The 21,301-nt window shown below is 43.9% G+C and overlaps 1 protein-coding gene across 3 annotated transcripts in view; it reads right to left on the reverse strand.

Moving 5' to 3' along the window:
• The window catches only part of nrcama (neuronal cell adhesion molecule a), a 44,302-nt gene extending 25,739 nt beyond the window's left edge, over window positions 1-18,563 (reverse strand). For 2 of the 3 annotated variants that reach the window (XM_018685179.2, XM_051077642.1), the window contains exon 1: window positions 18,360-18,459. The gene's annotated coding sequence lies outside the window, so the exon portion shown is untranslated. Of the gene's footprint in view, window positions 1-18,359 lie in introns of all 3 variants that reach the window. The other variant, XM_051077641.1, reaches the window with a different exon arrangement.
• Window positions 18,564-21,301: the final 2,738 nt, after the last annotated feature.

Genomic DNA, 21,301 nt, shown 5'->3' on the forward strand with positions numbered 1-21,301 from the left:
TAGGTACAAGGTATTGATGAGCAGATAAATGCACGTGGCCTTGGTGCGTGACTCTGCGTGGCTTTACTACAACATGAGTTACTGTGCATCTGTGTGTCTGTGTGTCCTTCAGGGCACGACTGTCACACCTTTATGGCTGAGGATCCTACACATCTTTTCCATGTTGGTGTACAGGGTTTTTTCTCGTGGAGAAAATATTTTGTTGTCTGGACAAGCAGACCAGTTGACCATCAGGTTTGATGGTGCAAATATAAGGACATAATGATAAAGGACAGCGTGTGAGGGGACAAAAGATTGAGGTAGAGCTGGCTGAAATGTTGACAGGATAGAAAAGAGCATGATGGGAAAGGGGCAGGAGGTGAGAGCTGGGGGGGAGGGGACTGATTGACGGTGTTATAGCGGCGCAACAAGCTGCCATGCCCTGTTTTTTTTTCTCCCTCTCCTCCACCCATCTGTTCATCAGGATTACTCAGAGAGAGGGATGGAGAAGAGGAAAGAGGGGGACTGCAGGAGGGCAAAGACTGAGAGAAGAGATCCATCACTGCAACCTGTAATAACTGAATTCAAACCACCTCTGTGACGTCTCTTCAGTAAAGACTGCAGGGATAATGACTCACTGTTAAAATTATGGATCAGAGCAATATAGTGGAGGGCTCTCATGGTGCTATTCAAGTAACAACGATAGTCATGGGAGGTGGAAATATTGTAGTGGTGTGTTATGTAATACCCTGCTGCGGCACCTGCTCACATTGCTCCCTACTGACAAATATGGCTGCTGTGTACTACTGGCCTCTCTAATACAATCTGTATGTTTGTTGCTGCTCAGTAATGAAATGGAAATACTGTCTGGACTTATATTCAAAAATCCCTGTGTGTAATTCTCTGAATCTGAGATCTGAGTGTGTCAGGTGGCATCTGTTTCCCTCCTCTCCCTGTTTGTGTGTGTGTTGTGTGTTCAGCAGCAGGTGATGCCAGGACATATTCACACACACACACACACACACAGGGTAATTATATTACCCCCTCTCACCTTTCCAGGTGCGGCCATATTGTTTACTCACTAATATCATCTCACTTCCCCAAGTTATTTCTCTGCATCAGGGAATTCCACCTAACCTGAACACAATTACACTCAGCACATCAACGCAGGCATTATCTAACTGTCCTTGACTCGCTGACTTACCACCTGGTGAGTACACGCTGCAGATACCAAAAGGGCACAGCCAAGACTGCACAGGGTATATTAAATCAGTCAGCTGTGAGTCACGCCTCAACACTCAGCACTTTTCATCCACGCTCACTGACCTCTTTTATTCGAGGAACAGCCATCGGTTGAAAAGCTTTTAACATGCACAAAAGATGCCTTTCAAACCCACAAATGAAATAAAAGTAGCTGTAGATTCATCATCTTTAACTTACCTGTGAGGACGTAACTTCAGCCACTGTCTGTCCTCAGAAGGTTGTTCAGATCTGAAGAACATCAGCCATTAACAGGTCTGCTGCTGATGAAAGTGTTCAGCAGAAAGCTTAATCTAACACTGAGAGCTATATAAAAATAATCAGAGCTTTGTCACTGCTGCTTCGTCTCCTGTGTATATTATCTGGCCATGATGTTTTTATTACAACTCATTTGAGAAAGAAATACTCAGACAGCTTACATTTATGCAAACGTGGATCAACGTCCCTTTCTAAACACCATCAGGTGAGATGGAGGGACACGGACAATAAGAACTCACGTCCTCGTTGACTTGGAAATCAACAGGAATACATGGACACATCTTTGTCACTCTCCAGGGAAAACCCAGTAAATGACTGCCTTGCTGAACATGAGGCCCTCAATCAATAACCAAAACGTCTCCAGTCACGTTTATTACTTTTACCTCCAGCGGGGGACATGCACAAATGAAAGGTTACCCACCAAGCCCTCCACCCAAACAGGCTTCCCTTCGTGTCCGCGAATGCATTATCATAATCTCCAGAGAGACTCTCCATTCATCTCGCATTAACAAAACAAATGTGCCGGACAAAGAGCGCCGGCCCATTTAGACGTGAAGCCCCGTTAAAACTGTAGTTGAACCTGCTGGATGATGTAAAAGATGAGAGACCAGGGTCTTTCCATTGAACTCGCCGTGATGACGTGGGTGAGTAGCGGCTGTCACATGCAGAAAGAGAGAGAGAGATTGGAGGAACGCCAGCGACCCAGCCCAACCCCAAGCCGTGACCCGTTACCATGGAAACTGATGTAGAAGGAGAGAGGCAGAGGAGGAAGGGAGGACAACTGAAATGAAGTGTATTGACTGAATAATCTGAAACGTATCAAGATGAATTGAATGAATTTTCTAACCTGAGCTGATCTGAACTGAGAACAGAGAGGATGGACACAGAAGAGGGGGATGAGGGGGTGGGGGGGAGATGTTAATGAACGGAGACAGGAACGCACCGAGACATCAGAGGAACTCCTGCAGGAGAGGCAGAGCGAGGATGATGGGAGAAAGACTGTGTGAGAGAGTCGGAGCGTACGCATGAAAAAATGAAGGGCGAGCAGGGGATCAGAAACATGCATTATTAACGGGCAAATCTAAAAGCGCTTCATCATCAGAGAGCGAGAGAGGGGGGTGGTGGAGAGAGATACAGACACAGAGGAGGAAAAGAGAGAGGAGAGCGAGCACAGCTGACCCCAAGCTCCAGCACATCAACATGGAGGCCAAAGAAGAGACGAAACCTGGACACCACGGCAAAGAATGCTGTTTCCTTTTTCATTTATTTTGGTTTAAATAAACTTTATTTGTCTTCTTCCCAAGATTCAGATGATAACACATTAGCTTAGCTTCAAGTCTGATGGCATAAAAATGAAAATGAACTTTGAAGAGTCTCCACTGGTTGCCTGGCAACCAGTTACTTAGGGACAGAGCCAAGCTAGCTGCTTCCCATGTTTATTCTAAGCTAAGCTAACTGGCTGTAGCTTGATATTTGACAAACATGGGAGTGGCATCAATCCTGTCGTCTCATTCACAGCAGAATAAGCATCTTCCAGTACAGCCTCATTTCCCCAAACATGGTGAACACATGAAAAGTTGGCTTGTTGTATTGTACTGTATTTCAGATTCCCACAGTACTGTATCCCTCTGTTACTGGATACATGTTTTGAAGTAACTCGTGGTAAAAGCTGACCTGATTTGTTCTCTCCAGTAAAACTGAAATATCTGTGACCACTGTCTGAAGGTAAAGTGCCAGTCTGATCGCTATGTCTGATTACTAAAGCTGTGTGGCCCGGTGCAATCCCATCTATCTCCTGTTTCAATTAGCTGCCTGAGTTTATAGATCCACTGGGAACCAGTACACTGCATGTGTCTGAATCTTTTAGTGGTGGAGGTAGAGGAGGACGGGGGGGAGGGTTGCTGCAGACTATGATAGAATAACTGACCTCAGGCATGAATAGAAATGTGTGTGTGTGTGTGTGTGTGTGTGTGTGTGTAATCCCCCAGGCTGAGGGGCCTCAGCAATCAGCGACAGTAGCAGCTGCATGTAAAAACACACTTAATACCCGCCCTGACTGCCTGGCCTCCACACCCACATCTACCGTCATCTGATTCCTACACAATATGACCACACACACACACATAAATATACACACACGCACCGGTAAATTAAAATGTCAGCACCCCTTTAGCAGGTCAATACAGATCCTAATAAACACATGCACATAATCAGACATCACTTTGAATGTGGGCTGAAATATTTAACCCCCTTTCAAAATAAAACGTCGAGTTGATGTGAAAATAAATCACATTTTTCTTTTCTATAGCTGCCATGTTATATGCACGGTAACTCTAACTCAGTCTAAGACAGAGCCCCGGTCAGGACGGCCACGGACACGTTTGATTTCCAGTCGCCCTGGATACAGGCAGAGCAAACGGCAGAAAACACAACACAAAAGCAACACTTTAAATAAATGCAGGCAAGACATCAACAAAGGGAAAGACGACTAGCTTGTGTTGGATAGCATAGAAACACATCTGTTCTGTAGTGCCAGGGTAAAATACACTCCTGACTGCGAGGTGTGTGTATCCACAGTGACTTGTCTATCACAAGTGGAGACCGTCGCACCTGGACTGTAACAACTGTCTGCAGGAGCCTGAAGGTTTTTGTTTTTTGAGTATCAGACAAACCATCTGTGTGTGAGGAGATTCCGGGGCAGGCCTTAGGGTTATTTATCACTCAGTGTGTGTGTGTGTGTTTTCTGTGCCCATGTACATCTGTCGACATGTTCCTATAGTCACCGAAAATGACAAATGACCTCATTAAGATGGTCACCAGGTTGGGTTTATTGCACCGTGTCATTGTGTCATAGATACAATGTCTGCTGCCATTACTAAAATCCCTTGGTATGTAGAAATTAAAAACAGCTTTTCCATTTCCCAGTAGACAAATAAAACATTAAAATGACTGAGTGAAGTCAGTTTTTGCACAGAATGAGATGATATCAGAGTCAAAGTTAATGCGTCTGGAGCAGAGAGGTTTCAGGCGGCTGACACAGATCAGAAAATAAAAGTTCACTGATTGCGGTTGAAATTCCTTGGCAACAAAACATTTCTCAGTTCCTGGAAATGTTCCTGCAGTTGAAAGGGGCTATATCGCTGGCCTTCGACTGCCCTCTTGCACTCGTACACTTACTGGGTTTCACACTTTGCTGAAACTGTGAAAACAGTTTAAGATGTCCACACAAATCGCAAAAAAAAAAAGAGTATAAAATGTTCCTGGACTGAAAACTGCCACAGGCCAGCTTCAGCTTGGTTTTTCCAGCTGCTTTTTGAAGTCTCCACTGAGCAGTTCAAACCCATACATTCCCATGTAATGTGTGTGTTACAGAGATCGAGAAGGGGGCTGGTTACCATGGCTGTTCAAAGGTTTTTTAATTTCACCAGCCTGTGAGCATCCTTCAGATGACAGACAACACACACAGTCTAGTCCCACACAAAAAGAGCAGTCAGAGAGCTGGGTTTAATCAGAGAGATTTACTGCCTGCTGAAAGTTAGTCCCCCCCCAGAGGTTAAAGAGACGATTCTCCCAACCCCGCTGTTCCCACTCGACAGCACACAATGCACACAATGGAGTCATCAAGAATGTCACACATGCACACACAGACATGGTGAGAGCAAGACAGATAAATCAAGATTAAAGAACAGTAGGAAGTAGCATTCCTCTGCAACTGAAGGTGCTGTAGAGATTTCCAGGTATGAAGGTTCCCTGGGGATCGGATCCAATCATCAGACTCGTTTTACAGCCGAAACAGAGGAGGAGGAAGGGGGGCATGAAAGAAAGACGTGAGGCAGAGAGGAAACAGGAGAATGACAGCAAGCAACAGAAGAGTGGGAGGTCTGGAGGAACAGAAGAATAACAGACTGACTTGGAAACCTCATTTAACACAAACATGAACTCCTACACACAGATACAGCAAAGACCTGTCCAATGAACGACATGACTTCCTTCACAGAACACAGCCTCATGCAGTAAAGCGCTGGTGTTGGGCTTTAGCGAGGCTGTGGAAACATCAGGAGTAAATAAAGGGAATGAGAACAGCCTGAGGTTAGCCTACGCTGCTAACGAAACCAGATCCACCGATATCTGAGAGGCTGCAGCTAGAGCGCTTGGCCATGTAGCCGACAGCCTGGAGACCCCATCATCTAAAGGAACAACAACAAAAGGGAGGCGAGGGAAAGACAAAGATGGAGACAGATGTAGAGGAACACAAATGAGAGGAGGCGCAATGAGAAACAGGAAAGTGGAAATGAGAGTGTGAGGAACAAAAGAGGGCTGTTGACAGGGGAGGGCAAACAGTGGAGGGTACAGACGTATAGGATGCCTGGGAGACGTCCAATATTGACTGCATGTCTTCCACCTCACAGAGAGAGAAGATGAGGAGGAGGAGAGGATTGAGGCCTCCTAATATAAGGAGCACCAGTGGAGAGGGATTTCTCTATGTGATCTCATTAATTTAAGGCTCCTCACATAAAAAAACCTTGTTCTCAGGCTTAAAGCTGTGATGAGGAAGGGACTAGCTAACACAATGGCTGCTAAGACACGGCACCACGGCTTACTGTGACAGTCAAGTGTAGATTTTACACTCGCTACATTCTGTTTGGCAGTGTAGCTGTAACCCAGTGAGATTACTGTAAATGGGATATCACTTTTTTTTTCTTAATGGTTCAACAAAGCCACAGCGAGTAGAGCGATGCCAGATTGCAGCTTTACAGTTCTGATAAAAGACGACACATTGTCTTCACTCCTCTGCTAGTCTCATACCTCACAAACAAAGCACCTCGCAGCTGTGTAATTGGTATATCCTGCAGCAGGCGTGCGATGGGAAGACTTTCTGAAGGAAGATCAAAAGTGGGGATGAGCGATGGCAGGAGATGACATTACTGAATTTTATTTTTAGAAATCATCAATCAGGGAACGTGCGGACCGGAGTTTCATCTCGCTTTCCGTTTGCAAGCGTCCCTCAGGGTTTGTGTGCATATATGTGGATCAGATCCAACAGGAGATACAGCCCCAACTCAGATTACTGACACAGATTACCCCGAGGTGAAATGGACCGACCACACCAGGCGTCCCTAAACCGGAGTCTCTATTTGAAGTGACTTTCAACACATGTTTAATTCAAACTTAATCTACTGTGTGTCATTTAATGTTGTGATACAGCAATTTTATGGAAAAATCAACTGAGAAACTGTTTATGGATAAAATAAACAGACAGGAACATCTGTTTTTGGGCTAATTCATCAAATCAAACAACTGACAAACCGAGATACTTCTCACTTCGATTCAAATACACATAAAGCAGCTCTGTTAAATGATGCTAAATAATGACAATAAAAAGAAGTAGCACCATAAGGTAACAGTGCAAAGAGTGAAATGCTAATATGTAGCATGTGCAGCATTGGAGTGAGATGTGATAATCTGTGTGTCTGTGCTTGCCTAACACAAAGTGACTAATTACACTCTGCTCAGCAGTTCCACTAGATTGAATGTGAAAGCTCTAATACATGCACTTCACTGGACTAGCTAGACTTGACATTAACAGTCCACTTCTATAAGAACTTGAGGCTACGAGCAGACAAAACAGAGCGCTATCTAAACAACAACATTATGCACTAGCCCGGGCTCTTGTGATGGCTGAATGAATGTTCATGTGTGCTTCACTTTTGCATTTAGAAGTGCTATATTTGTTTCTGGCCCCTGAGGTCAAATAAACACTCAGTAGCCCGTCGCATGACTTTGCTGCTAATGCTACTATACCCTGCATATCCAGCCGTGATTCATGGCCTCACCTGAAAAGGAAAGAGCATGGTCGGACTTATTTGGATGCTGTCATGGTTCAGTAATGCAGTGACGCTGTTGCTTCCTTGCTGCAGCGGGCAGGATCACTGCAGCATGAACTGGACACACACAAATATATATACACCACAGTTCACCCTATACACATGGATTCACACGTGCATATGTACACATGAACTCACACACACCTACTTTATTTGCCTCCAACCTTTGCCCTGATTTTCATTAAACAAATTCACAATGAAACAACACTGACCTGCAGTCAAATCCAGCAGACAAAACAAACCACAGAATGAGCCACGTCCCTCTGAAAGGCTCAAAGATCGCAGGTTTACGATACACAACATGACACGCCTGCCATTCTTTGGATAAAAATATCTGCTCTTGTGCCAGTTTGGTACATTTGTGACACTGTAGATGACAATCCACTGGGAAAAAGACTGTGTCTGTGTGTGTCCTAATAACCTCATTATTTGACACTGAGGAGGGCTGACTGTATCTATCCTTTGATGCCCTTAACATGGTTTTTGGAGAAGAAATCAATATTTCAAGTGCTGTTTCTTTCACACCTGCCAATCTCTGAGCGTTCCCCAAATCACTACAATCCACACTTCTTCCTGTCTTTCTCTCTGGCAGGTGGACTTCAGAAAATCCCAACGTCTGAACTTAAAATCACCCTGAAAACCATAAGCACACAAACCTGACTGATGTAAAATGAGTTTAAATGAAGTAACCCTCTAATGACGTCCATGCTGTAAAGCTGTTTTAGTAAGTATGTGAGAGGGGTAACTAGTAGAGATTATCACCTGCGTATTCCCCAAACTCTATGGAGTATTTCAGCATCTTCAGATTCATATCCCAACAGTGAGACCAACCATTAGCCAACATGGATGACCTGAGGAGCTCTTTTGTGCCGACAGAAATTATAAAGAGCGTTTTTCATGTTTAGCCAGGCTCAGACCTGCAGAACAAGTGTGACTTAGCAAAATTCAAACCCATTTAAGGTGATCAATACAAAAAGGAGTCACCAAGCAGCCATGTCTACAGGGAGATCTGTCCTTGAGTTGACTCCCAGTATTTCAATAGAAAGAAAGTTGCATCAGCTTTTAGGCCTCAGCCCTAACGACGGCAGTTTTTGTCCAATAGTTCATCTTTTAAAAACTGAACACTGACTAACACTGGGAGGAAAACTCCACATAAGCCAGGCTCTGTGGATGGAGCTAGCGAAGTAGCGTACCCTAGCAGCTTGCTATCACTCAATCTCTTATTGCACACACAAAACACAGACATACGCTATTCACCGCTGCCCACAGGGCTCGGCTGCCTCGTTGGCCAGTGGTGCTGAGCTCGTGGCCGCCCAGACAGCATGGACCCAGCTGTAAAAGAGAGGCTGTAGCTATCTCTATACAAAGGCCCCAGTCAGCACTTTGGTACTCTAAAAACAGATGCCGTCTGAGCTAATGAGTGCACCTCGCAGCAAAGCAGCCATGGGTTTACATTGGGACAAGTCTACTACTCCATCTGTGCAAATGCGTCCTCTGTTATGTTTACCAGCCTATTAAAAGGTTATGTCTTGTTTCTGGCGGTTGCAGAGCTGTTATTTCATTGTTCTGTCAAGTACAACAAAATCGTTATAGCCTTGTGTGCTGCATTTTGTTTGTAGATCACGCAATTATGATTTCTATCTTAGTCAAAAGATGAATTGGAGGAGGAGTCGGATTCCACACAAAGAAAGGAGGAATTGACATCGCACATCGAATCATGTCTGACCATGACAATCATCTGGCTGTAATGAGAACTGAATCCCCCACCTTTTGGCTAAAGACTGTGTCTAACAAAATGCCTATCTGACCGCAGGGATTTTTGGCTAACAAAGATAAATTGAGTTAACCCACTCGACTCCATCCAGCCTGTGTTAATGAGCTTGTGAGGGATCGCGCAGCCGCCTCAGCTAACAGCAGCACTGATGCCCTCAGGGTCCCGAGCCCTAATCCCGGGATCAATAATCCCTGTGTCAATACAACCCCATGTGCTGACACTTATGGATCTGTGATACCTGATACACACCATCAATCAGTGCATTAATGTGAATGCTCTGTGCAGGTGAGAAATCTCATGTCGGAGTAAATCACAAAAAGATGGAATTGATGACAAAAGGAAAATCCAAAATTTGATTTGGAGCCTGAATCCTTCCTCCACTTCTCTGACAGAACAAGCTCAGTACATCCCCAATCATCCCAAATTTGACCCTGCTACATGGAGGAGTGTGAGTGCAAGTGACAAGAGAGGCGAAGCACTCAATAATTCATCACTCTGTATAGTATTTTGTGGCCTAGCTTTGATACACCAAAGCAGTGGTGGTGCTGCTAAGGAAGAAGATAAGAGACATATTTTTACATATATATGTGAAAGGATATCAATTATTCAAACACGAAACATCTCTCATGGAGGCTCCCAACACTAACCTAAAATTTATATCATAATTTTCTTTTTAAGGTGACGGCTTTATATCACAGTATTACAAATTTAAAAGGGTTACTCCACTCCACCATGATTCCACCTCTTTTCACTCTATTGAAATGTGAGAGAACATATCCTAAGGAAGAAAAAAAATATGTTTATTGAGACAAAGGCCTCAATCTTGGCACATAGATTCCCAGGCAACAGTATCTTAACCCTGATCTCACCCACATCAGGGACATCAGGTCAGGGCCGTATCAGTTTGGAGCTGAGAAACGCATGTTTTTAGTTGCAGAAACATTACTCAGACGTAAATATAACCGTGATGATAATCTAAATCTCAGTGGAAAACTATCAGTCATCGAAGTTCAACCTTTCTGCCACCACATTTCACTTACAAGACGGTGTAAAAAAAACGCATCCTGATATAAATCAGCTTCAATAGCTGTTCAGTACAGCTCAGAGATGTGTTGTGTGTATTCAACGTGTAAGGCCATTGTAGGAGGCTTTATACGAGTATTTGCTACCAGAGTTTCAACATCCAGTTTCAAATGCTCTAAAATTAGGTCATGCAGCGAGACAAAAATGCTGAAAAATCATCACATGCAGGAGAACTGCATTATTTATGTAGAATAATGGCCCAAAACCTGGCAGTACTACTGACCCAAGAACACATAACAGCTTAACTACAAAGATTATTTTCATTATCAACTGTATTTAAGCAGCTGGAACCAGTAACAGCGGAGACATTTTTAATTTATTTGGTGTCAGACTTTTTCTCCATGAAATCATTTCGTGCTTAAAAAAGGAATTTCGTTCCCCTTTTGTGCACAGAAACGTCCTCTGTCTGATGAGAGGACGATAAACACTGATGTATAAAACGAGAGATAACGGATAAATACAGCAATGAAATATATTAAACAGAAGAAACACACACACACATTTAAAGTGCAGGAAAATACCCAAGAGAACTATAGTATTAACTGTACAACTGCTGACCTAACAAGTTACAGTTAATGTGATCCACACCATAGAACACTCCCTCGCCTTGACACCTGACAGATCATGTTACCTGGTTATATGAGTGTGTACACAGAGGAAACCAGCGTGGGAAAAGTATGTGATACTCATTCTAGAAAAGTAGCTGCTCTTCCACTTATTAATGGATCTTTTGTGGAGTGAATATCTCGGAGGTAATATATCACATAGCTGTAATGGATGACTGGCTCGAATGAATATATAACAAAGCAGAAAGGTTTCCTGTGCTTTAGAAAGGACACATATTGCAGTCAGTACCAGGGGTATTGGAGCCAGTTTCCTCTGCATTCTTCTGTGTCTTGAGGTTTAAGAGGTATGCCATTCATGGGTAAATATTGCACATGTGCACAAAGACATGCATGGACCGCCTCCAACTGCAAATATCAGGTTAGTATATGAAATAGACCAGGAGCCATATTCCCCAACAATTCCATAAAAACTCAGAAACAACAAAAAGCGATATTTGGTTCTTGCAGCCAGTGGGAAGGAGCAGCCGAGTGCTGGCTTGCATCTAGCTGGGTAAAGGTTAAATGGGCTTTGTGAGTCATGGATCAGAGCAGAGAGTGGAGGAGAGATGGAGTGGGTTGAGGGTCAATACCGGCAGTGTGCATACGGTGGGAAAATGCTGGGAAGACACTGAGGGGAGAAGAAAAGCTGGGCAAACAGGCGTAGCGCAGAGCTGCATACAGCCCTCCCAGGCATGGAAGCAATTCCAATTTAAAGAATGTGGATGTGTTCAGAGGTCATATTAGATAACATCATTTTTATGGCACAATAAGTTTGTGTACATAGCATTTCTACACAGAGCAATTGCAAAACAATACTCTGGACTTTTTTAATTATCATGAAAAATGTTGACAAATTTTCACTCCTTACCATATAGACATTCATCAGTAAAACATATGGCTATCTCACCAAAACTACAGCTTCTGGCTCCCAGCCAAGTCATTAAAGTGCTTAATTATCTGTGTGCCTGTGCAAGAAGCTGAGAGGAAACAGTTCTATTATTAAGAAAAAGGTTAAGTAGAATCTCTTTAGTAAGAGAGACAGTTCATTTTCCAGTACAAATTGCAAATTAATTGAGATATGGAAGTGCTGGAAACTTCCTGCTCTCTGATGTTAACTGGCTGTTCTTACTAACACAGTTTGCATAATGATATATTGACTCTGTCAGATCAGAGACAGCTGATCTATAATCACAAAATGGTAACAAGATGTAACATGAATTTCTTTAACCATCTGTAAATGTTGCACGCCTTAGATGTGACGTCGTTACACGTCTGTGTATACCTACCTTTTGTGTGGGTAGTCTGATTTCAGTCTTGCTTTGTGAGTATCATCACTGTGTATCTTAGCGATCTGACATCAGGGTTATCTCCTCCCCACAGGACAGAGATCAGGTGAGTCGAGATAGCAGCCAATTTGGCAGAAAATGGCCTGACCTCTATCTGTTCCTCTGTTTGATCTGTACCAGCCACATGGAGTCACAGAAACTTATCATGAATATGGAGATTATGCTGCTGAGACATAGAAATCTCCTCCTGAAGTGTGGTTGTCTAATATCACATCCAACTGCAATAATCTAAAGTGCTACAGCAGCAGCCGTGGTTGCACTACGTCAGGGAGCAAAAAGCCAAGGTGACTAAAGCAGCGCGGCTCTGATCAGACAATGCAGAATATCCGGCGGCCCAAAAAACCAGCCATCTCAGCAGTTTTAAGGGTGAACGAGATGGAGAGCGGGCAGAGTGACTAGAGTGGCAGGGTGGGCCATTACCACTGATGTGAAACTCCATTGACTTTTATAGGCTGACATCCAGAAGCATCAAATGATGCTGAGGAAGAATAAATAAGAGATGACTTATTCTTCAGTCATAGTCCCTTCAGCCGGGTCTGCATCAGGTCTGTTGACGTGACACAGGAAACAGGAAACAGGAAACAGTAAAGGCGCCATTTGTAAGTTTTCCCTGCTGCCAGGAGCAGATGCTGTCGGTCGTTGCTCGCCAAGGTTGCAGTAACAATACAAGAGCGGCACCACTTCGTCAGGGCGGCCTGGACGGTACAGCTACGCTATCGGAAAGTGACGAGACAGGCCGGCTGGGCCAGGCTAACTGCTTAGCATGCTAACTTCTCTAGAAGAAAAAGGGTGATAGATATAAAGGCAAAACACTGATGTTGCTTTCCACCACTGAAGACAGTTATTGACAAGTAAAGCCATGAAGTTTGAAGAGCGGTTAATGCTAACGTTGGCTACATAGCGATAGCAAAACTTACATATAGCTCCTTTAATGTGTTTAGAAGTAATATATATACATTACTTAAGTGTCTCTGTTGCATCTCAGTGTAATTTATTGTCCTTTAGTGGCAGGAATAATAAAAATGTTAAGTGTGTGTAGCACTGTTACAAATGAAATTTTACTGTGTTGACTATGGAAGATCTGAGTTGTTACAAATGGGGCTTTCCATTAACCCTGCAGCACACAGTGTGAGCATGTGGCCCTTACAGGTCAAAATTAAAAGCTGTAATAAACAAAGTATTAAAACATGATTAACAAGGCAGATGTTACATGTCTCATTCTCTCTTCAAAGCCCATAAACACGGCATCTGTCGGCCTCTAATTGGTTTATCAGTTAGCAGACACATCTTCAGCTGATAGATGACTTTTCCACACTGAGAACCGCTTCTGTTCTCCATCCTCCTCATCTGCTTGCTGGACAGTTTATCTTTTTCTACAAAGGCATTCTTTCAGTACAAGCAGAGGGCTCTCATTGAAGGCGGGCTGGCCTCAGAAAAAGGCCTTCTCTCGGGGGGTCAGACGAGTAGGATCGAGGACACATGCAGACTCCATTGAACTGGAGCCGCTTTTCCCACACCAGGCACATATTGATGATGAGCAGATGCTCGATATAAAATCCCCCCTCCTCCCCCAAACAACTGGGATCATTTAAGGTGGAAATCACACCAATCTTGCCACAGGGAGTGCCAGCGCATCCTCTGTGGGTGTAGCATGAACATTGTCAGCTTCTGGCCAATGCCTAAAAAGCAATACATAATTACACACTCTACCAGTCACGTATGAAGGCCCAAAGATAAATTTCCCAACAAGCTAATCTCTCCTCATGGTAAAAAAAAAGACATCTACCTGGGAGAAAATAACTCACATATTCAGTTTTCATCCTCCCATATAAAGTGATTCAGTTCAGCATATAAAGTTAAAAAAATCAGTCCTGGCTGACTGATTCAATTATACCATGTAAAAACATGTTTAATAATAATTAAGGCTCGTTGGTTCACACCCGTCATGTGATGCTGGTGCCTTGAACCAATTGGATGTTTGGTGTGATAAGAGGGAGCTCTTTAATGGCTTCTTTGACCTAAATCCTCACTAATCATTTTAGAGCTGTGACAAAGATTCTGGTGGATGGAGTAATATTATTTTTAAGCCTACTGTACAATGAATTAAGCTCCCACCACTGGGATTTGTACATTCCTCCTTTGTTTCCCTCCCAGTGGATAAAAACACAGGGATATACCGTATGTGACCATATGTATATTGATGTGATTTTACATCCAAAGAGCCAAACCTCCTCCTCTCTGTCAAATCCATTAACATGGCTGACAAATCGTGTTGCACTGTCGAATCACAGTTGAGCAAACTCCGAGGTGAAAACAAATGATCTTCGCCTGCATATGGCTCAGTGTATAAAATTAAATCAGCCGTTCAGACGGAGAGGCCGATATGTTTTTACACTCAGCAAGTGACAGCTACTACCAGTCTGGCAACTCCTCTGCTCTCACCCACTCTCCCATCTGCTGCCCACCTGGTCCACACAAACAACTCATCTGCAGCCCACAAGCAGAACCAAACCTGCTGATGACGATTTCCTCAAACAAAAAGCCTCAGAGGAGACAGAACATTTGTATAAGGTGAACAGAAGTGTGATTTCTGACCCTTTAAGCTTACACGTATGTGTGTGTGTGTGTGTGTGTGTGTGTGTGTGTGTGTGTGTGTACAGGAGTGGCTGTCTCCTTTTATTAATCTCAAGTCTCTTTCTCTACTTCAGATGTGGCTGAGGCACAGCTGGTGATCGCAGCAGCTCCTCACTCTGCTCTTCACTGCAGCTCTAGTTTCCTGCTACTAACTCGTCCTCCTGGTTCTTCTCAGTCCTCCCTCCTTTCCTTTCCTTTCCTCCTAATGACTTAATACAACTGCACATACTCTTATATACTTTCTCGATCATCATTTGGTCTACAAACTGTCAGAAATTTGTGAAAATACCAGTCTCATTCTGCCAGAGTCCAGGGTCAGATACTTAAATTGCTTGTGTTGTTTGAAAAACAGTTTAGGCTCTTTGTTGGTGCTTATTCAGAGTAAACTGGAATACAGTTTCCTGTATGTGGCTCTGATATAGAAAAGTACCGGGATGATGTGATACCTGAGATCACACTGCTGTAATCAGATCTGTGTGACTAACACAACGCCTCTCGTACCGGTTCATTGTGCAAAAACTGGGTCTCTTCCATCTTTCAGCAATAACATCATCTTCCAAAAAAGGAAAGAGGAAAAAAAAAACAACAAAAAACCATCTGTCTTCTGAGGAAGGCAGAGAGAACAACAGCATCTGCTCTCTCTCAGAAATCTACCAGCAGCAGCAAAATGTCACACTCCGGCCCCGGCTCTAACTCTCCACCCATTTTCCAATTCATCAATCTTCAGCCAGTCATGCTAATTTAATGTGTCCCGGTACCTTAATGAAAACAGCCACCCAAACACGTCCAGCTGTGAGCCAAGGGTGGGGGTGTGTGTGTGTGTGGGTGGGGGTGTTTGTGCCCCTCCCACCCTCCTGAAAACCCACCATCATCGCCGCGGGGTGCTGACGCTACTAACCCAAAGCATTACGGAGGAATCTATGATGCTAATAACGTTTGGCTGCAGCTTCAGTGTGGTCTGAGCCAAGTATTTATAAATGGAAAAAAAAACAGAATGCTCCTGTTACAACTTCATTAACACGTGCACCTGCATACTTCATCTGCGGCAGCTCATGAGCTTAACGATCTCTGGGGATGAATTTAAAAAGAAGCATTGTTTCCCTTGATGTGGCAGAGGCCGAGAATCCAGACATTAACTGCAGAATCGTATGCACTGATACAAGAAGCATGAGCAGCATTATTCATTCATTCATTCATATCATTTTTGACTGTTGGTTGGACAACACAAGCACTTTGAAGATGTTAAGACGATGTAACAGGCAGTGTTCATGATTTTCTGACATCTGTTGATTGGAGCTGCCAAAGAACAGGACTCCTCCTCTGTAAAAAAGCTCCCATCTATGAAAACGTTATAGAAAATAAAAGCTTCAACACTCCAGAGTCCTAGTTTCAGTGTCACCTGAGTGAGCTGCCCTCCACTCTGATCCCCAAACAGCCTGAAACCAATATTATTCCCCTTGTCTTAAAATTGTGTCATCACTTAAAGCGACAGTGAGTGGAATGAGAATGCACCTAAAGCGTCCATAAGCTCCCATCACCTGACTCGCGTCTAATGGGCCGTGGATAAACGGGAGATGACACTGCATCTGCCACGATGAGTAATGGCTCGGCGGCGGCTCTGCACCGACAGGTCTGGGAGGAGTTGTCACAGGAGACTGAAGTCGTGTCTCAGGATGTCCTGGGGTGGGGCGGGGGGGGGCTTGCAACAGTGGTTTCAGTGCCAACTCATAGGACAAAAAAGTCTCTGGTTGGGACTGGCACACACTGCAGACAGCCTCATGTTGAGGTTCAAACGTTTTTCAGGGAGGAAAAGACAGAAATCAGAGGGAGGAGGTGGAGACAGGTCTACTACGAACACAAGAATACAGTAAGAAACGCTGAGTGGAACTTTTCAAAATGTAGGTTATCGGGCTGATATTAGCATCCTAGTGCTGGAGCAGTAGGTTTCCCATTCACAGCAGCTGATTATATTTACCATATGATTACAGAGCTGACAGCCTTGGAATTTACAGGGAATATATACAGGCTTAATAATATGATGATCTATTTACATGAGGTATGGGTTAGGGTCAGACCGAACCTGCCACATCATGTCATATTCAGGCATATTGTGTTCCAACAACAGCAGATGCTGGCTGCAAATATTAGCACTGCATGAAATAACTCCAACACTTCTGATTCCACAGTAACACAATGATTCGTCCTGCTCCGGGCCTTTCCTGTTGTCAGGTGTCATACCCACTGGGTAACACACTGTATACTGCAAACAACATTACTGGGCATGTGTTGTATCTACCACCATTCATGTATGTTGTATGAATGGTGCTGTATAGGTTATAAAGACAGTGCCGAAACATTTACCCAGCTCAAACCCAGACATGTGGGAGACACACACACACACACACACACAGACTGTAAACATTCCACCATTCTGTAGACAGCATCTTATCAAACACAACCACCCTGTTTTTCCATTTACTCTGTATCACATTCATACAGCACACTGGAAACTGCACCTTGCTCCATCTGTTTTCATTAATCTCAGTTATTTTGTCTGAAATGTCTGAAAATAGAAAAAATGTCCTCATTGCTATCGTATACGACAAAAAGCAGGAGATCATCACATTTAAGATGAGATTATTTAATAATAGAACAGCTTGAAAATGGACTGAAATGTTTAATCAGATCAAATTCGTTTGAACAATCCATTAATCAAACAACTGTTTTAGCTCAACTTCAACTGAATGTAAATGATTTAAAGTCAAGTAAACCTTGAAATGTTATCCTCTGTTTTCCCTCAGTTTGGCCTCATTTTGAGGGAAACCCACAGATATCATCGATCATTTTTACTTTATGTGGGAATCTATGAGAAATGCTGATCAATAATAAAGGATGGGAGGCTGGTGGTCCCCCTGTTGACCGACAGACACCTGCTGACTGGCCTATCTCTGCATCCAGTATCTGAAAACGAGGCCTTATGCTGGGTTCGCTCCCTGATCTTCAAGTCCAAACACTTGAAAGGACGGAGGAGCTGAGCTGCAGCTGGCAGCATCTCCAGCAGACATCTAATAATCCTCTGAGCGCTGAGGGGCCTGCGTGCACCGGCCGGCACCGGCGACAATAACCCTGCTGCTGCTGCTGCTGCAACCAGCGCTGAATAAATTCATCCAGTACAACAGCCGATCAACACATTGCTTTCCCTCCCTCTGGTTGCTTTAATGGTTGCTCCTGAAGATGCAGTGCGGTGGGTGCACAGGCGGCAATGGTCTGCCTTTGGATGCTCAGCACAATCTCGATTTTTTTTTTTTTGAAAGAAAAACGACATTCGGCGTCAGGCGCCTCCATATTGCTGTTTTATTTGCACCTGGTCATCCAGCATCACCGAGGCAAAGGAAAAAGCACCGATTTGACACATGCACTGCACCATTATTCCCAAAGCACATATGATGACACCGAAGATAAGAAAAGATGCAGTCCCTCATTTTTAAAAAGAAAAAGGAGAAAAATATAGAACGAGAGGAATTTTCAAACTCACCGTCTGCAGACCGGCTCCTGTTTCCTCCTCCGGCTGTGTGTGTGAGTTGATGCTGTAGAAAACGATGAGGCGTGTGTGTGAGTGTGTGTGTGTGTGTGAGTGTATATGTATGTGTGTGAGCGCCCGGCCAACGAGTGCGTGTGTCCGTCCCCCCCTCAGCCGCTGCAGCAGCAAGCTGTGGTCCACACGGATCCTCCGCTCTCCTCCTCACCAGCTCCCCCGCTGCTGTCAAAACCAGCAGCGTCCGAAGATCGTCTATGCTTTCGAGAAGATGACGCACAACAAACAAAACAAACAAAAACAAGTCCGTTCTCCTCCGGCTCTGCAAACGTGGTTAACCCAGCGCATGCGCCGGGTTTAATGCTTGCAGCATCAATGTATGGGGAATGAAAACCATAGAAACACACAGTTTCCATCTTTGTTACATTGAGAGGACTCCAGTCACTACCAGGACTGCAGCTGCTATTTTTGTCACCAATATATTAGCAAGTGATCATTTTAAATTATTTATAATGAACCAAGCCATTGTTCCAGCTCCAGTCTCCACAATACCATCAGGCTGCTTCTGTGGACGGAGAGCACCTCAGAGTGAGACCTCTTCTTTTTCCACATATCTTTCAGTCGCTGCCAATCCGGTGCAGAAAGAAAGGGGAAAAATCGCAACTGCAGCGACCTCGTTTTAATCAGGGATGTATTATAAGATCTTATAATACAGCCATGGTGTTACTGAGCGGCAGCAGAGGGACCAGAAATAAACAATAACCCGTTATCAAACAAAAGCTCTATGTATTTCCAAAGTAAAGTAGTGTATGTCTGTAGTAATCATCAGAGTTTGGTTTGTTGGTTTGTGATTTACAGATTTTATTCTACATGTGCTGAAATAATTAGAAACTTAACTCGTGTGATTTCTGTGTTTGTATTTTGTCATTCAGTAACTAAATAAATTGTTACTGCTGTTCTAGATGTTTCCCAGTGTCTGATGTGAGACAGGTGTTTCTCTGCAGGACAGGTGGCCTATGAAGACACAGTCACACACAAATATATATAGTGCACTCATAAACCTACTTCTCACCTGAACCCTAAAACCAAGTCTTAATCCTGTAAATCTGTGGGGACCAGCCAGAATGTCCTCACTTCGTTGGTTTTATAACTGGTCCTCACAAAGATATTGGTACAAGCAGTAGTAGCAGTGCAGGTGTCAAACACCTGACTGCACATTACATTATCATCATTCCCGGTCCACCAATCCGCATCACATTTTGAATGGCTGTGTGTGAACACCCCTCACCCCCCCTCCCTCCTTCCCTCCCACATCACTCAAGTCCAACCTGGGACAGACCAGGCGTGTCTTACACACCTTGTCATCAACGGCCATCAATATCACTAATGTCCAGACTGTTTCTGTTTCACTCTCCTCGTCTGACTCTCACTCCTGACTCGTGTCTGCACATTTTCACCATTATTTTGAATGAAAAGTGTAAAACATGTGAGCTGGGTCTTTACACTCACGACTTACTCATGTGTAGTTCACTGTGAGGTGTGAAAAACAGGGTGTACATGAGCTTCTTCACATGATAAATGCATGCAGTCGTCTAGGCCGAGGGGCATGAGCTTTTGCAACTGAGTCATGTGCCATTGCTACTGATAATGGTGACAAGTCCTGGGGCGGGACCAAAACAAAGAGGAGTTTTAGCAATGGAGTCAACGTATGCACCATTTAAACTGAGTCAAATGCAACATTTCTCTCTGTGGACGCAACTTAGAACAGTTAGGATAATTACTGTTGACCTAGAAGACTGTTTACACTGTACAGACACTGCAATGGTGGGCACAGACACAGACGCTCATGCAAGGCTGTTGGACAAATAGGATGTGTGTGTGTGTGTGTGTGTGTAGGCGTGTCCCTACACTAACCGACTGGCAGAGATCTGTGGAGAGCCACACCACTGTGCAAACTGCTCGGCTGTTTCTTTTCAATGAGGAGACGTGACGACGGACAGATGGATTTTTTACAGCGCCACATTACCGGCATGCCACTGTCGAGTGTGAAATACTCCCCAGTGCTTTTCAACATATTTTCATTAACGTTTCAGACACAGTGTGCCTACTGTCTCTCTGTTGCAGAAGTATATTGTACTGTATGAAAACAAATAGCTTTGTAAACTGATCAGCGAGTCATTACAATATTTTTTTTAAATTATATTTGTGCTTTGGAAGTAAAAACACTTAATGTGTGTGAGTAACAGTTTACATTTTTAGGATCCACTCCAAAGCTGCTGGTGCACTGTGTACTTTAAAACCGGTTTATACAGGCCTGGGTATATTATAGTGACAGCTACCTGCTTCCATACTGTTGCTGTTTACACAGCCGCCTTCCAAACTTGGTCAGTGAGCCACATCTGACAAACAGTGATGTGGAGCAGCTGGGGTCCCCTCTCACTGATGGGTACCAGCCTCCTCACACTACTTATCCTGAAGTGACCCAGGGAAGAGGATGGGGATAAGTAGGAGTGTCTGTGTAATGAATCCTCTTCAGGTTTTTTGGATGATTTTGTCTCTGCAGTGACAGATGGGATGTATGAATCAGCCCCTTCTTCTTCATTTCTATTCCTGTGTGGGCTTCATACACACCTCTCAGCCCTCAGGGACCTATTTGTTGGTTCACCTGCATTTTTGGAGCTACTGTAAACCTGTAGTTTTGTGATGACATGGATGGCTCTTGTTATGCAACTGTGTTTGCACATTTGGGCTGCGACCCATCGTGCGAGGTGCAGATACTAAAAAAATAAAGCAGAGCCATGAAATAACACGATAAGATAACTTGTGCAAACTTCTTCCCACACGCTGCACTGTTTGTGTAAAGAGATGACAGATGTTAGATTGATAAGACAGTATGTGCCAACTGTGGGAGCTTGAAAACAAGAGGTGAAACAGATCAGGGC

Source organism: Lates calcarifer, linkage group LG18 (assembly GCF_001640805.2).
Source record: "Lates calcarifer isolate ASB-BC8 linkage group LG18, TLL_Latcal_v3, whole genome shotgun sequence".
Lineage (NCBI taxonomy): Eukaryota > Metazoa > Chordata > Actinopteri > Centropomidae > Lates > Lates calcarifer.